General features: G+C 43.1%; 1 protein-coding gene across 1 annotated transcript in view; it reads left to right on the plus strand.

Moving 5' to 3' along the window:
• CACNA1B (calcium voltage-gated channel subunit alpha1 B) overlaps positions 1–18,019 on the plus strand; it is a 1,447,778-nt gene that overhangs the window by 895,640 nt on the left and 534,119 nt on the right. The window lies entirely within an intron of this gene.

The raw sequence follows: 18,019 nt of genomic DNA on the forward strand, positions 1-18,019 counted from the left end.
CTGGAGAATTGAATCAGGGACGAGCTATAGACGTAATATACTTAGATTTCAGCAAAGCTTTTGACACGGTTCCCCACAGGAGGCTCTTAAATAAACTGGATGGGCTGAAGATAGGACCCGAAGTGGTGAACTGGATTAGGAACTGGTTAACGGACAGACGCCAGAAGGTGGTGGTTAATGGAATTCGCTTGGATGAGGGAAAGGTGAGTAGTGGAGTGCCTCAAGGATCGGTGCTGGGGTTGATTCTGTTCAATATATTTGTGAGTGACATTTACGAAGGGTTAGAAGGTAAAGTTTGCCTATTTGTGGATGATACTAAGATCTGTAACAGAGTGGACACCCAGGAGGGAGTGGAAAACATGAAAAAGGATCTGAGGAAGCTAGAAGAATGGTCTAAGGTTTGGCAATTAAAATTCAATGCGAAGAAATGCAAAGTGATGCACTTAGGGAGTAGAAATCCACGGGAGACGTATGTGTTAGGCGGTGAGAGTCTGATAGGTATGGACGGGGAGAGGGATCTTTGGTGATAGTATCTGAGGACCTGAGGGCGACAAAACAGTGTGACAAGGCGGTGGCCGTAGCTAGAAGGTTGCTAGGCTCTATAGAGAGAGGTGTGACCAGCAGAAGAAAGGGGGTGTTGATGCCCCTGTATAAGTCATTGGTGAGGCCCCACCTAGAGTATTGTGTTCAGTTTTGGAGGCCGTATCTTGCTAAGGGTGTAAAAAGAATTGAAGCGGTGCAAAGAAAAGCTACAAGAATGGTATGGGAATTGCGTTACAAGACGTATGAGGAGAGACTTGCTGACCTGAACATGTATACCCTGGAGGAAAGGAGAAACAGGGGTGATATGATACAGACGTTCAAATATTTGAAAGGTATTAATCCGCAAACGAACCTTTTCCGGAGATGGGAAGGCGGTAGAACTAGAGGACATGAAATGAGATTGAAGGGGGGCAGACTCAAGAAAAATGTCAGGAAGTATTTTTTCATGGAGAGAGTGGTGGATGCTTGGAATGCCCTCCCGCAGGAGGTGGTGAAGATGAAAACGGTAAAGGAATTCAAACATGCGTGGGATAAACATAAAGGAATGCTGTGCAGAAGAAATGGATCCTCAGGAGCTTAGGCGAGATTGGATGGCAGAGCCGGTGGTGGGAGGCGGGGCTAGTGCTGGACAGACTTCTACGGTCTGTGCCCTGAAAAAGACAGATACAAATCAAGGTAAGGTATACACAAAAAGTAGCACATATGAGTTATATTGTTGGGCAGACTGGATGGACCGTGCAGGTCTTTTTCTGCCGTCATCTACTATGTTACTATGTTACCCTTCCAACCCCAACAATAGCTGACTTCTACTACCCCAAGGAGCCCTAATCCACCGTGTTAAAATGCCTAGAGGAATAAAATACAACCTGTTCTGTATGCCCTAGCGGGGGAGAAATATGCCCTACAAAGTACTGTTATGATTTTTTAATCTGTGAATGAATAATAAGTCATCATCAATCTCAGGATTCAGTCTAGCTCTCCTGTCTTTCACAGTCCTTCCTGCAATAGAAAATGTTTTCTCAGAAGATGTGCTGGTAGCAGGAATGCACAGGATTCCCCATGCAACTTTTGCCAGTTGTGGCCAGCACTTTTGCTTGTTTTTCCAAAAATGAAAACATCATTGTCTGCATCACTCGAGCATAAATAACTGTTCAATCCATTAACAGCCTTCAAAGTAGAGAATGTCGTGGGGACAAAGTTTGTCCCCATCCCCATGAGTTCTGTCCCCATCTCTGAAACATCTTTAAACTTCACAGCTTTGGAAACCTGGTGCATCTCACATCAAGGAATGCTACAAAAAACAACCTTTTAGTAGTCCTATTTTTCTTAGGGAATTCATTTGGAAAATACAAAGTACATTTCCAGGCATGCAGTGAGATAAACCCAGGACTGACTCACCTTATCCACCTGGACACAGAGCCATCATAATCATAAATCAGTGCATATTACCAGAGACCGTTCCTCTGCAGGGTCACTGCCCCAAACACAGAAATATGTGTTCACCTATTTATGATACAAAAGGCACTTAAAGCATCAGTTCAAACTATATGAACACCAACAGCATGGCTGCATTAAATTTCCTAGAAAGCTGGGGTACCTTCTATGGCATGTTACTCTGAAGGGATTTTAACATATGGTCTTTGTTTTTATAATTTGCCTCTGTAGTTTTCTAAGTGGTTGATTTGCTTAGGTGATATAAAAAAGAGGATCACTTACCATACATAAGCCAAAAGATGTCAGACTGAAGGGGCATGGTATGGAAATAGAATTAATTTGTCAGTAATTGACAAAATAGGGCCACTAACTACCTAATCCAGATGAACAGGGCAATGGAATATCGGTGTGTCCTTTGCCAGAAGCAGAATCTCAGAATTAAATCAGCCTGTCTATGCCAAATTTCTTTTTTGTGTTTTCAAATTGCGTTATTGAATGGTTTGTTTAAAGGTAGATTGAATTAAATTGAAGTCCTGAATGACAAGCGTTCCAGCTATCGAACTTGCATTTGCAATTAAACTGATAAACTTGTGCTGTAGAAGGTTTTATTATGGATCAAGTGAGATGTTGCTTCCATTCCGCCTGATGAAGCATCACGCACCATGAGCAATACACATTTTTCCCACAAAATACAAAAGAGAGTCCTTTGGCACCTCTGGCCCTTTACCTTTCTCTGGTAAAGCACTCCTTTCAGGGGTGGTGGGAGGCAGAAAAGGATGATTACATTTAGGGGATGATTTTATAAACAACTTAAGTGTGCAGAATAATGTTTTACCTTTTCAAATATGCACTTACAAAATTTCCTGGGTACACAAGTATAGAAAAGAACATGTACATAACATACAACGCATACCCCTCGATATTCAAAACTATTTAACTGGCCAGGAAGAGCTCCTGGCCGGTTAAATAGCATTTAAGTACCTAACTGCAGATATTCAGCAGGAGATAACCAGTGATCTCCCACTAAATTTCCCAGTTATTGGCTAGCTGCTACCTGGCTATATTGCATGACATAGCTGGTTAGGCACAGATATTCAGCACCAAACCAGCTATGTTGAGCAGTCAAAATAGGTCGCTTAAATTCAGGCCCTCTTTGACCGCTATTAAGCTAACCAGTTAGCGCTGAATATCGGTATAGCCGGTTAACTTTTTAGTGGCCAAAATAAACCCGTATATTCAATGCTGGTTGCTGGATATGGCCTGGCATTGAATATACAGATTTATTTATTTAATTTATTTCCAATGCTTGATATACCACAAAGTGGCCAAATGACGACTGTGCTGTTTACACAGTAGGGCACAAACAATTTTATAAAACATTCTTTAAACAGATGAGTCTTGCCCACTGCCAGCTGAATGTCTTGCCCACTGCTGGCTGAATATCAGGCCCATAGTCTATTGTCACAAAACAAATAGGTAATTACGTAATAAAATATATTGATATCGTAGAAAACGTAGCATCTACTTTTATGCTGTATGGGGGAAATTCTGTAGCTGGATACCTTCATCTAAGTGGGAAGAGCCTATTCTGTATCAGAACATAGGCACCTAGGTTCTGTTACAGAATACTAGTGTAACCTGATATTGTGGTGTGCCTATCATTTAGGCGCCTGCAGTTATACAGCCATAGGGTTGACGCAAATGCATGTAGCTTGCAATGTTCTGTAAGTAATGCACATAAGTGGGAGCCCTGTCTATATTTCGGCCATACTCTGCCTATTTCTATACCTCCTTGCAAATACGTGCCATGCAAGATAGTCATGTATTTACAGAATAGCACTTAACATACTGGCATATATTTATTTATTTATTTATTTATTGCATTTGTACCCCACATTATCCCACCTTTTTGCAGGCTCAATGTGGCACCTATGTGTACATATATATGTATACGTGCAAGTATTCTAAACATTTATGGGTGCATAAATATTGCGGCCTCGTTTATAGAATTGTCCTTCATGTGCCAAAGCTTTTATGGGGTGCGGTGGGGTGTGTGAGAATAGACGGAGCATGGGCTGGATTGGGAGGTATATGCACAGTTTTATCTGCTTTAGAGCTGATGTGGCTTTGTATGGAAGCTTTCATGGAGGCTATTTTATAAATGCACATAGGTACATAGATTGCATTTTAAAAAACAGTAACATAGTAGGTGACAGCAGATAAAGACCCATACAGTCCATCCAGTCTGCCCAACAAGATAAACTCATAGTATAAGGTATGATGTGATACTACATATGCATATTTAATCTTGATTTGTCCTTACCATTTTCAGGGCACAAACGGTAGAAGTCTGGCCTAATACTGAAGCAGAATCTATCTAGCCATGATCAGGGCACAGACCATAGAAGTCTGCCAAGGGCTGGCTTTGCTTCTCAATTACTGGTGTTGCCAACTAATCAACACTAAGCTTGTTTGGTTCCATGCCTTCCATACAGGATTCCTTTATTTTTATCCCACACATTTTTTAATTCATTTACTGTTTTCATCTCCACCACCTCCCAAGGGAGGACATTCCAGGCATCATCATATGTTTCTATATGCCTTTCCTGCCTAGGTGCCCTGTATGAAATAACCCTCTTAGTTTTCATCACAGAAATATCATGTCTGGTCAGTATTTCAACATAGTAACATAGTAAATGATGACCAATATAGATCCTCTCTGGATTCCCACCATTTTGGATAGATTCCCAAACTCAAACCAACACCAGTTCCCCTTCTCCCCCCTCCACAAGTATGTAACACAACTCCTCACTCCTGTTTGTACCACTGTCCTCTATGTCTGCCCAAATCATGCTATTAAGGGTTGCAATCATGACCACTGTGTCTAGGTTATCCCAGCCATCTTGAAAGCCTAATTCAGCTGTATGATTGATGTCGAAGTTATTAGCAAGGCCTCTCCATACCAGTTACCTCCATCTGCTCCTATAGCCATCTTTAATCTGGCTAGTAAGATTAAGGAACACATTCAGAATTGGTGAGGCATATTGGTTTCCTATGCTTCCTATCATTACTACTACTACTATTTAGCATTTCTATAGCGCTACAAGGCATACGCAGCGCTGTACAAACATAGAAGAAAGACAGTCCCTGCTCAAAGAGCTTACAATCTAATCATTCATCCTGAAAGGTAAGAAAGAGTTTTTCTGGGCTTACAATCTAATCATTCATCCTGAAAGGTAAGAAAGAGTTTTTCTGGGCTGTGGGCTTATGAGATTTTCAGCACAAGTCATAATACAGTAGAAAAAAAATGTACATCATACCAGGTTGGGGTTGTTCAGCAATAAAACGTTTACTGTAACTTGAATCAGATGAAAAAGTGTACAAGCCATATTCTTGATTTTAGTACATGCCCCCTGTAAAAACAAACAGGATACACAACCAAAATCCCACATGAAAACTTAAGAGTCCAGACATATCAAATTAACAGGCTGTACATACAGTACAGATTGGGGCTGCATCTTTCTCCACCTTCTAGTTTCTGGGGCTCTGTCTTGGGAAATGGGACCCTTCTTTGTCTCCTTGTTGGTTCCTTGAAATCCTGGGTATAGATAAAGAGATGTAAGAGACAGTTTACTGCAGGGAGTCAAAGTCTCAGAACTGAGATGCTTACATTTAATTTAAAACTCAGCAGTACGATTTCTAACAGGATCGAAAAAAGTTTACGAGAAGAGCACCAGCTCCCGATTACACTTTGCATCTCCTTCAAAATCTTAACCATTGTACACAATTTACACTATTCAGGGTCCCCCTACCTCTTTCATTTACTAATTCCCTAAGTGCCATCTAGAGCTCTCCATTCCTCCCAATCTAATACTCTAATCATCCCATCCTTCTGTCATATTTATTACAACTTTGTCAGGACTAAAATTTTTAAGTGACTGGCCTATCCCTATGGAATGCCCTCCTATCATATCTTCAGCTGGAATGATCCCAATAAAAATTTAAATCTGGCTTCAAGATGTTCCTATTTAAAGACACCATTAGAACCATTAATCTGGGAAATGATATTGGATGGGTGATTTGATTGCTCCACTATCAGGCTTATTTTCGAAAGAGAAGGGCACCCATCTTTCGACACAAATCAGGAGATGGGCGTCCTCCCAGGGTTGCCCAAATCAGCATAATTGAAAGCCGATTTTGGGCATCCCCAGCTGCTTTCCGTCGCGGGGACGACCAAAGTTCCCGGGGGCGTGTCGGAAGCATAGCGAAGGCGGGACTGGGGCGTGCTTAACACATGGGCGTCCTCGGCTGATAATGGAAAAAAGAAGGGTGTCCCTGACGAGCACTTGGCCGACTTTACTTAGTCCATTTTTTCTTACGACCAAGCCTCAAAAAGGTGCCCGAACTGACCAGATGACCACTGGAGGGAATCGGGAATGACCTCCCCTTACTCCCCCCATGGTACAAAAGTACATAAGTATTGCCATACTGGGACAGACCGAAGGTCCATCAAGCCCAGCATCCTGTCTCCAACAGTGGCCAATCCAGGTCACAAGCACATGATAAGATCCCAAAAAAGTATAATACATCTTTATGCTGCTTATCCTAGAAATAAGCAGTGGATTTTCCCCAAGTCCATTTTAATAATGGTCTATGGACTTTTCCTTTAGGAAGCCATCTAAACCTTTTTTAAAGCCCACTAACCTAACCGCCTTTACCACACTCTCTGGAAATGAATTCCAGAGTTTAATCACACATTGAGTGAAGAAACACTTTCTCCAATTCGCTCCAAATCACTAACCCCCTCCCCCCCTCAAAAAAAACCTTTAAAAATAATTTTTGCCAGCCTCTATGCCAGCCTGAAATGTCATACCCAGCTCCCTGACAGCAATATGCAGGTCCCTGGAGCAGTTTTAGTGGGTGCAGTGCACTTCAGGCGGGCGGACCCAGGCCCATCCCCCCTACCTGTTACACTTGTGGTAATAAATGTGAGCCCTTCAAAACCCACCAGAAACCCACTGTACCCACATGTAGGTGCCCCTTCACCCCTTAGGGCTATGGTAATGTTGTATAGTTGTGGGTTTTGGGGGGGGGGGGTTGGGAGGCTCAGCACCCAAGGTAAGGGAGCTATGCACCTGGGAGCAATTTCTGTAGACCACCGCAGTGCCCCCTAGGGTGCCCGATTGGTGTCCTGGCATGTGAGGGTGACCAGTGCACTACAAATGCTGGCTCCTCCCACGATCAAATGGCTTGCATTTGGTGGTTTCTGACTTGGGCGTCCTCGGTTTCCATTATCGCCGAAAACCGGGGACGACCATCACTAAGGTCGACCTAAATGTTAAGATTTGGGCGTCCCCAACCGTATTATCGAAACAAAAGATGGACGCCCATTTTGTTTTGATAATACGGGTTTCTCCACCCCTTCCCGAGGACGTCCTGCGAGGGCGCCCTCAGGAAAACTTGGGCGCCCCATTCGATTATGTCCCTCCACGTCTTTAACTCTCCTCCCTATCCTATCAACAATTGTATTTCTTCTTCTTCCTTCTTCTTTCTTTCCCTTTGCTATTTTATTATTATTAATATTATTATTATTATTATTATTATCATTATTATTATTTTTAAACTATCATTTTTTACAAATTGTAAACCACTCTTAAAGTTCCTGTTATGGGCGGTATATCAAATAATAATAAATCATGAAACTTTAAACAAAGTTTAGCCTATACATACTCATTTAAGGCAAAGTTCCCCCTTGGCAGTCCTTCTGTTGATTCCAGGTTGAACGCCACTCCTTTCCATGAGCCCTCATGATCTCTTCCAGCAGACTAGGAGTATGCGACTAACTCCCCCTCCCTGACTTTGAACCTCAGTCAGCTTTGCAAGACAGGAGGTCAACAAGAAAGAATGTAGAGCCGAAAGAACCATCAATTTTATTCATGTCTTACCTCCAAAGATCCCTCCCAACTGAGAAAGTGTCAAAGAACCCTCATCTGTTTCTCTTCTTCTACCTCATATGTCAGAGTCAGAAAGGGATTCTGATATCCAGTAGGGGGGGGGGGGGGGACACATTACCTAGTGTATCTAAGTGTAACTGATCTTGAGCTACTGGTGAAGAGGCAGGAGTTAAATCCAAATAAAAAATTTCAGGGAGCCTCCAACACTTGAAAGTCCAGTACAGCAATACCACTAATTTTATGGTTGTAATCATGGCCATTCTGTTCCAGCTACCCCATTCTACTTGAAAACCTGATGCAGTTAGATTTATAGCAGGGATGTAGCCAGAACTGGATTTTGGGGGATGCCTAGGGGTAGATTGGGGGGCAACACATTTCCTTCTCCTCCCCGCCATCACTGCAATGTTAATTCAAACCTTTACTAGTGGAATGCTTAATGCCCACCAGTGGACGAAATCTAGGGCCCGAACTGCCCAAGCAGAAAGAAGTCCGTGGCCTCCTTTCCAGTAGCTGATATCTGCACTCTTTGCGCATGCTCTGTTCGCACATGCTTCAGCAGTTCGGATATTGAATCTCGTCTACTGGCGGGAATTGGGCATCCCCCAGCCATTCAATATCTACTCCAGTTATGGAGGGGGCCTGAGCCAAAGGTGGGGGGGGGCAGCCCCCTCTATGATAAGCGACTGGTTTATAAGTATGGATCTCCTTGCAGGTTAGCTCTGATTTTTGGAAGCCTGATACATGTAAACTAACTTTTTACATGTGTAAATGCTGCCTAACCCTTCTAAAATGCTGGTCTATGAAATATTTGCTGTGAAGTGGTTATAGCTGCACTAACATTGATGCAGGGGATCATTTTTTGCTTTAATTATAACTTTTTCCATTTTCTCGTATCTCTCTGGCCTGCAGAACCATCATGGATAATTTGAAACATCTAACATATAGTTCAAATTTTATGTGGATATTCAGTGACGATTTCAAAACAGATAGTGGACCCGATATTCGAAGCGATTTAAGGGGCAGGAGAGGCTCTTCCCCAGTTAAATCACCTGTTGTCACCTAACCGCCGATATTGAGCGGCACTAAAGCAGGGGGTGCTGCTGAATATTGCCTCTGACTGGCCAAAATAAATGTGGGCCAGTCAGGGGTGGTCCAGGGGACAGCGTGGGGGAGGAGCTGAGGCTTATGCAGGCGCCGGCTATATTCAGCTAAGGCCCGCATATGCTAAGCAGATGAATTTAGGACAGTTCAAAAGCTGAATATCAGGCCGGGACCTACATTTTTTAAAAAGGACTGAAGAAAGCCAAAGACACAACAAGACCTAGACAACTGCAACAATCATTAGGGTCTTGAAAGTTAATTGAAAGGGGGGCACTTGTAAAGCTGAAGATTCGCCTAGGGCATCTGATACCCTTACACCAGCTCTGAGCTGAATACTGACTTCTCAGTATTTGGGGGATTGCAATGTGCCTTTCAAGTTAGTTGATGCACTAATATGAGCAAACCTTATGTAAACAATGACAAAATAATTCGTAAAGAAGAGGATTCTACCTATTGTACAATAACAGTGTGGCGGTAGGAGATATGTTATAACTGAAGTTTCTACACTGACTTATTAAACATAATGCTTCTTTCTCTGGCTGTGCAAACTACGGGGCATTTTTACTAAAGTGCGGTAAGCTTTTGCATTTCACTTTAACAGAAAATATTAGCATACAGCAAAGGCTGCACAGTAATTGTTAGGACTGTGCCCAGCAATTACTGGACATTAAGGGGTATGTTTACTAGGGTGCGTTAGCGTTTTTAACATGCCTGTAAACTTAAGGCGCATTAAACACTAACGTGCCTATACATTTCTATGGGTGTGTTAGCGTTTAATGTGCGTACACCATTTAAGCGCGTTAAAAATGCTACCGTGCCCATAGTGCCGCTTAGTAAACCTAGCCCTAAGACTATTCACAATTAACACAGATACAGAGTGCAGCCATGTTAACTGTACAAGTGACAGTGCTTTGTAAGTACCATATGCTAACTGAAGTGTCCAGTCCAAGTCCATTTGGTACACAGTCTTTGTCTCCACGACCTCCACCAGGTGGCCATTCCATGCATCCACCACCATTTCCATGAGAGTATTTTCTTAGATTCTTCCTAAGCCTGTTTCCTGTTAACTTCATTGTATGCCCTCTCATTCTAGAGTTTTCCTTCATTTGAAAAAGGCGCCTGTACATTAATGCCACTGAGGTATTTAAACATCTCTATCATATCCCCTCTCTCCTGCCTGGCACGACAGTTGATGTGAAAATTTGCATGCAATGTCATGCCAGCGCAGTAACAGCATATACTAATTTGCGCATTATCAATGGACGGCAGAAGAAAGGGTCAGAGTGCACAGCAACAAGATGAATATAGAAGCTCAAAGAGCTGTCAAGCATGGGATAGTCAAGAGTCTTTTAATAGGGGACCGGACACGGGCCATGTATCAGTCTGAAAATGCTTGCATCAGGGATCAAACCAAATATAACCGTACTCTTGAAAACATTCAATAAATAGTATGATGTCACAGCTCATTCAACCAAATAGCATATAGCTTTCTGTCAACCAGGAAAACTCACTCATCCCCATGAAGCGGTTCCATTTTTCATGGCGGCGACTTTCTCTGATTAACAGAACACTTTTTTGTGGCGTTGAGTTTTCCCGGTTGACAGAACACCATATGCTGGCTTTTGGTTGAATGAGCTGTGACATCATACTATTTATTGAACGTTTTCAAAAGCCCAATTATATTTGGTTTGGCCCCTGATGTAGGCGTTTTCACGCTGAAACACGGCCTGTGTCTGATCCCCTAATAAAGGACTCTTGACATTCCAATTTGCACGTTATCCACATGATGCACTTTAGTAAAAATGCCCCTATGTATTTTTAAATGCCTTTTGCTAATTGTAGGAAATTACATTTAATAATGCCACCTCTCCCTCCCACTTGTGGCAGTTCTGATTTCTCAGATCATTTTGGCATGTACCTGAAAACCACAAAGGATGTATTGTTATAAGGGAAATAAATATAAAAATACATGTATGTGAATAAAATGAGGCACTATAAGATATTTGTTATAAAGTTCATTTGATGCAGGGGATCATATTTTGGCCTCTGATTTTCTTGTTTTAATTCCATCTTCACCCTTTCTCTGCCTCAGCCATGGCCTACCTTGGTGACCACTACCTGCCTAGTGGTAGTGTTCTTATGCCACTAACCTCCTAGTTCTATGTAGTGCACCAAAAGTTAAGTGTCAATTTGAGATGGAACCTTTGCACTGAAACAACGATTATGTACCAAAATGGAGGTGAAATGGCAGGTATGCACATTAGTGCTCTTAGGCACTATTCTGTAACTTGGTACCAAAGCGTATAAGTGCAAGAGGGCATTCAAGTGGAAGGAGCAAAGGCGAGTCATGGGTATCCTGACCATGCCAGTGTTCACTTTATAAAATACTGTCATCTGTGCACAAATAGTGCTGCATTTAGTTGCAAACATTAACACCTGCTGTACTGCAGGCATAAGCGTTCATGCCTAAATGTAGGCATGTCATCGCTGTCTTAACACAGACTTTTGAAACTGGATTCAGAAAATGGCACCAAAAAGGAGATGCTGGGAAAAATCGTCACTCAGTTCTAGTCTATAAAGGTCTCTGTGGGATGAGCACCCTTTATAGAATAGCATGTAGTGCTGATTCCCACAACTTAAATTAGGCGCCAGGATGCACGCCTGCTGAAACTAAATGTAAACGCTGGTGCACAAGTTTAGCGCTCATCTCCACCAACTCTGTAACACTGCGCATAACATTTGGGAACACCCTTGCCCCGCTCATACTCATCCCATGGTCATGCCATCTTTTGGGTTGCAGTTCTTTATAGAATCGTGCATTAGCAGTTGCATGTGCAACTTCCAAATTAGTGCCAATTAATGCCAATAATTGTTGCATCCAGTTATTGAGTATTAATGGGTCATTAAATAATTTAGTTGTGCATGCAACTCAGGATAGTTGGGTGCATAACTAAATTTGGGTGACCTTTATAGAATCTGGGGATTGGCACCTAACTTTAAGCACCCTGTATAGAATTGCCCTATAATGTCAACCCTGCAGTAGTAAGCACCGCCTTTCCTTCCTTAGGTTCAGGCGCATTGCCTCAGTGGTGCATTCAAATCCTACTGATGTGGCCAGATAGGAGAATCAACCTTAGTCTATCATGCCAGGGTGTGACAGCCTGAACCATTAGGCTGGTGCCAACTACCATTGTATCTTGAATTCTGTGATGGCAAACAGGCCAAGTTAATTCTCACATTTGGGTGACACCGTCCACAGCGCCCAGTGCAGAAATTCTGCCCAGCATACTGTATCTTTAAGAGAGCAAGGCAGCGCTCTCGGGTGCCTTCCCGCTCGACTTTTAAGCACGGGACCAAATAGTCTTTTTTTCATCCACGGTGAGGGGAAGATGTGTTCTTGTAGGCTTCTCTCAGCATTATTTTTTCTACTTGTATTTTGGTGCCTTCCCTCACAGGTTTTTGATTAGTATTGCTCTTATTCCCTCTTCAGGATTTGTTTTCTTGTTTTTTCCCTTATAATCCTAGTTTGGTTTGTCCTCTTGTAAGTTTCCTTTATTTTTTTCTTGCTCGCAAGGCCCTCTTAGGCCTGAGCATCAGCTGGGTGCTATCCCTTACTGTTTTGGTGATTAACCCCCTTTTTTTATTACTGTAGAGTGGTTTGATTTAGCCATGGCTGTTTTTCCTGCCATGTCATCAAAGGTTCCCAGTGGCTTTAAGCGCTGTGCTCGGTGCAATCAAACCATCTCTGGGACTAACACCCATTCCTGGTGTATCCAGTGTTTGGGGCCAGACCATAACTCTGCTAACTGTATTCTTTGTTTGTGTATGCAAAAAAGAACATAGAAGTCCAGAGAGGCTCAAAAAATGAAAATGTTTGGAACCAGGTCTGAATCGTCAAAATTAGCATCGACGTTGGCACTTACATCAGTCTGTATGGTACTGGGGTGGACAGACATGAAGTATGTCTCTACCTGCCTCAACAATAGACTCTATGCAGGGCTCTCAGAACTGGTTAGCATCTGACCCAACAACAAGGAGATGGGAGGATTCGAAGTCGTTCTTGTTGGCACCAAGGGGTGTCAATGCTTGGCATTGGGCTATGGCCAAGAAACATAAGCATCAATCCCCCTTCATGTATGGTGCCAGGAGCACTGAGGCTAAAAGAGATCTGGTACCTGAGAAGCATTGGCACCAGGAGGAGCGCTCCCCCTCTATTGAAGAGGTGCCTGTTTATTGGTCCCCATATAGGTGGGACCAGGTACCTGAGTCAACCTACAGTTCAGCAGCTGTCTCTGACCTAAAACCCCAGTCTTTCCTGATGTCGGTCCTTGATGAGTAGATCCAGGCCATGCTCCAGGAGCACTTGGCAGGCCATTTACAGCAGAGTGCATTGGCATTAGGGTTGCTTGCACCAGCCACGTTTCCACCATCTGCCTTGCAGGGGCCTCAGCCTGTGGTAAGGTCACTTACGCTGGTACCACATGTGGTATTGGCATCAGCAGCCACCCATGTGGATAGTCCCTTGACATTGGTGGTGGAAGCTTCGTCGGAGTCGAGAGTGGAGCCTGCATCTTGATGCCATTTCATGAAGGGACATGGTTCCTCCTGCTCAAGACAAGTACAATCTTAGCCCTCCCATGAGGAGTTTTTTGCTGATTTTGATATGAACCACTCATGAGTGGTTGGTGATGATTCAAGGTACTTCTCAAAGGAGGAGTCCTATGATATTCCATCAGACCCCGCCCACCAAAGAAGAGGCAAAAGTCCCACCAGAGAGTCTCTCCTTCTCTACTTTTGTGAAGGAGATGGCGACTGCCATCACAATTCATTTGGAGACTTAAGATGAGCCCAGGACTGAGATGTTCAAGGTCCTGAACTAAGACTGTCCATCTAGAGAGGCTGTGACTGTCCCACTACACAAGACCTTATGTGATCTTCAGGTGAAGAATTGGAAGTCCCCTCTGTCTGTCTCTGTCCTCCCCAAAAAGATTGGCACCATGTATTGCATTCAGAGCTCACCTGGATTTGATAAGCCACAGTTGCCTCATCTCAAACGGGCCAGAAGTTCCAGAGACACTGCTTCAGTGCTCCCAGGCAGAGAAGCTTGAACTCTGGACTTATTTGGGCATAAGATGTATCAGGCCTCAGTGCTCATTTCCCATATCCAGTCATAGCAGCTCTACATAAGCCTTTACTTTTGGAACCTAGTGTACAGTATGACTGATATAGCAGATTCTCTCTCACTGGAGCAGGCCAAATCTCTTCACCAGTTGACCAAGCTGCAGAAGGCTTGTCACAAATTCCTGGCCAGGGGCATATATGACACTTTTGATGTAGTGTCCAGGATCTCTGCTGAAAGTATAGTGATGCACAAACTCTCATGGTGGTCCAGCAGAGGTTGGTGAATGTCACGTGCCGTGGAGAAAACCTTTTTGGAGAGAAGGTGAAGGATGTTGCAGACCACATCAAGAAATACACTGATACCATCGACACTCTCTACTTGTGAGCACCTTCTGTACTCTCCTCTTCTAGGAGGTTTTTGGCAAGTCAAAGAGAGGTCCCTATTACGTCTCCTCCCCAATCAGCAAGTTCAACCCCAGCACGCTCATTCTCATACACAGCATGCATCTAAGGCCCAGCCAACTCCCCAGTAAAAACAAGGGACAGCAGAGTATAGCCGCAGTCAAGTAACTGTACTGGATGACCTACTAGTAGGAGGGAGGCTGAGTTTTTCCAAGAAAGGTGATCCCTGGTAACCTCCAACAAATGGGTTCTTCAAATAGTCCATCTCAGTTATGCCCTACATTAGCGATGGAGACCACCAAATTGCCTCCTGAGAGCATCTTTCTTCAGCTCTCTTCACAGGAAAATACAGAGGAACTCTCCATCCTTATAAAGGCTCATGCAGTCAAACCCTTTCCACCAGGGAAAGAAAGGAAGGGATACTATTCCAAGTACTTCCTTGTGCTAAAGAAAACAGGGGAATACATAAGTACATAAATGTTGACATACTGGGACAGACCGAAGGTCCATCAAGCCCAGCATCCTGTTTCCAACAGTGGCCAATGCAGGTCACAAGTACCTGACAAGATCCCAAAACAGTACAATACATTTTATGCTGCTTTTCCCAGAAATAAGCAGTGGATTTTCCCAAGTCCATTTTAATAATGGCTTATGGATTTTTCTTTTAGGAAGCTAGCCAAACCTTTTTTTAAACCCCGCTAAGCTAACTGTTTTCACCACATTCTTTGGGAACGAATTCCAGAGTTTAATTACACGCTGAGTGAAGAAATATTTTCTCCAATTTCTTTTAAATTTACTACTTTGTAGCTTCATTGCATTCCCCCTAGACCTAGTATTTTTGGAGAGTAAACAAGCAATTCACGTCTACCCATTCCACTCCACTCAGTATTTTATATACCTCAATCATATCTCCCTTCAGCTGTCTTTTCTCCAAGCTGAAGAGCCCAAGCAGTTTAAGCCTTTCCTCATAGGGAAGTTGTCCCATCCCCTTTATCATTTTTGTCACTCTTCTCTGTACCTTTTCTAATTCCACTATATCTTTTTTGAGCTGCGGTGACCAACATTGCACACAGTATTCAAGGTGCGGTCACACCATGGGGCGATACAAAGGCATTATAACATCCTCATTTTTATTTTCCATTCCTTTCATTATAATACCTAACATTCTATTTGCTTTCTTTGCTACCGCAGTACACTGAGCAAAGGATTTCAAAGTATCATCAACGATGATTCCTAGATCCTTTTCCTGCTTGGTGACTCCTAACGTGGAACTTTGCATCACATAGCTATAGTTTGGGTTTCTCTTTCCCACATGCCTCACTTTGCACTTGCTCACATTAAACATCATCTGCCATTTGGATGCCCAGTCTCCCAGTCTTCTAAGGTCGTCTTGCAATTTTTCACTATCCTCTTGAGATTTAACAACTTTGAATAACTTTGTGTCATCAGCAAATTTAAATATCTCACTAGTTATTCCCATATCTAGATCATTTATAAATATGTTAAAAAGCACTGGTCCCAATACCAACCCCTGGGGAGCCCCACTATCTACCCTCCTCCATTGAGAATACTGACCATTTTAACCCTACTCTCTGTTTTCTATCCTTTAACCATTTTTAAATCTACAATAGAACACTACCTCCTATCCCATGACTTTCCAATTTCCTCAGGAGTCTTTCATGAGGTACTTTTCAAATGCCTTTTGAAAATCCAGATACACACTATTGACAGACTCACCTTTATCCACATGTTTGCTCACCTCTTCAAAGAAATGTAGTAGATTGGTGAGGCAAGATTTCCCTTCACTAAATCCATGTTGGCTTTATCTCATTAATCCATGCTTTTGAATAAGCTCTGTAATTTTGTTCTTTATAATAGTCTCTACCATTTTGCCCAGCACTGACGTCAGGCTCACCGGTCTGTAATTTCCCAGATCACCTCAAATGGAAGAGGTTTGCTATCTGATGTGAGGGCAAGGCCCTGGATCCTCTTTATTGCCCTACACAGACCCTGCTTGAATATCTTCTATACCTCTCTGAGTCTGGTCCGTGCAATTAGTGCTTATCATCACCGTGTGGAAGGTAAGCCCATCTCTAGACAGCCACTGGTTTTTCACTTCATGAGACATTTGCTTTTGACAAAGGCCCCTGTAAAACCTCCACCTGTATCATGGGATCTCAACATCATCTTTGCCCAGCTGACAATAGCTGCTCTTAAACCACTCGATTCCAGTCCTCTGAAGTACTTGATTTGGAAGGTCTTGTTTTTGGTGGCAATTACTTCAACTCGCAGGGTCAGTGAGCTTCAGGCCTTGGTAGTGGGTCCACCATAAACAAAATTTTATCATAACAGATTAGTTCTTCACATGCACCTTAGGTTCCTGCCTAAGGTAGTATCTGAGTTCCATCTAAATCAGTCTGTCCTTCCAACATTCTTTCCCAAACCTTATGCCCATCCTGGCGAAAGCGCACTGCACACTTTGGACTACAAGTGAGCATTGGCCTATTACCTGAGTGGACTAGGCCCTTTAGACAGTGCACCAAACTTTTCATTTCTTTTGATCCCAATAGGATGGGGGTCACCATCGGGAAATACACAATTTCCTTAACTGGCTGGCAGATTACATATCTTTTACTTATGCCCAAGCTGGGCTGACTCTTAAGGGTCATGTCAAGGTTCACAATCTCAGAGCCATGGCAGTGTCGGTAGCCCACTTGAGATCAGCCTCTGTTGAAAAGATTTGCAAAGCTGCAACATGGTCTTCAGTCCACACATTCATATCCCACTATTGCCTTGAGCCAGATACATGACGCGACAGACAATTCTGAAGAATTTATTTGGGGTCTAGAATCCAACTGCACCCTTCTAGGCCTGTTTTATTCTGTTCCAGGCTGCACTCTCACAACCAGCAGTGTGGATATAGTTTCAGATTAATTGACTTTTCATGACCTTTCTGTTGAGAATTCCTGTTGTCCTAGTGTTGTTGTTTTCCGTGAGCCTGATGGCTAGGGATTCCCACTTTGAGAATTAACTGGCCTGCTTGTCTGTGGAGAAGGTGAAAATACTTTCCTGTAGCAAGTATTCTCCGAGGACAGCAGGCCACTTATTCTCACACACCCTCCCACCTCCCTTTGTCTTATTTATTTTATTGTACTAATTGGTCCTATGATTGCAAGATGGGTGGGAAGGCACCCATGTAGGTGCAGTGGGAGCTCTGCCTCGAGCTCTTAAAGATGCAGTATGGTGGGCATTTCCACACCTGGCACAGTGGATGACGTCATCCACATGTTAGAATAAGTAGCTTGCTGTCATCAGAGAATAAGTAAATAAATACCTGCTAAAGGTAAATATCTTCGCTGTTCCTCATCTCTTGAAAGAGTAAAATTGTCTACAGAGTAGAATACGGTGAAAGGAACATATAGGTTCATATTGCTCAATCTTTGTGATCTTCCTATCCTGGGAAA

Source organism: Microcaecilia unicolor, chromosome 6, assembly GCF_901765095.1.
Source record: "Microcaecilia unicolor chromosome 6, aMicUni1.1, whole genome shotgun sequence".
Taxonomy (NCBI): Eukaryota; Metazoa; Chordata; class Amphibia; order Gymnophiona; family Siphonopidae; genus Microcaecilia; species Microcaecilia unicolor.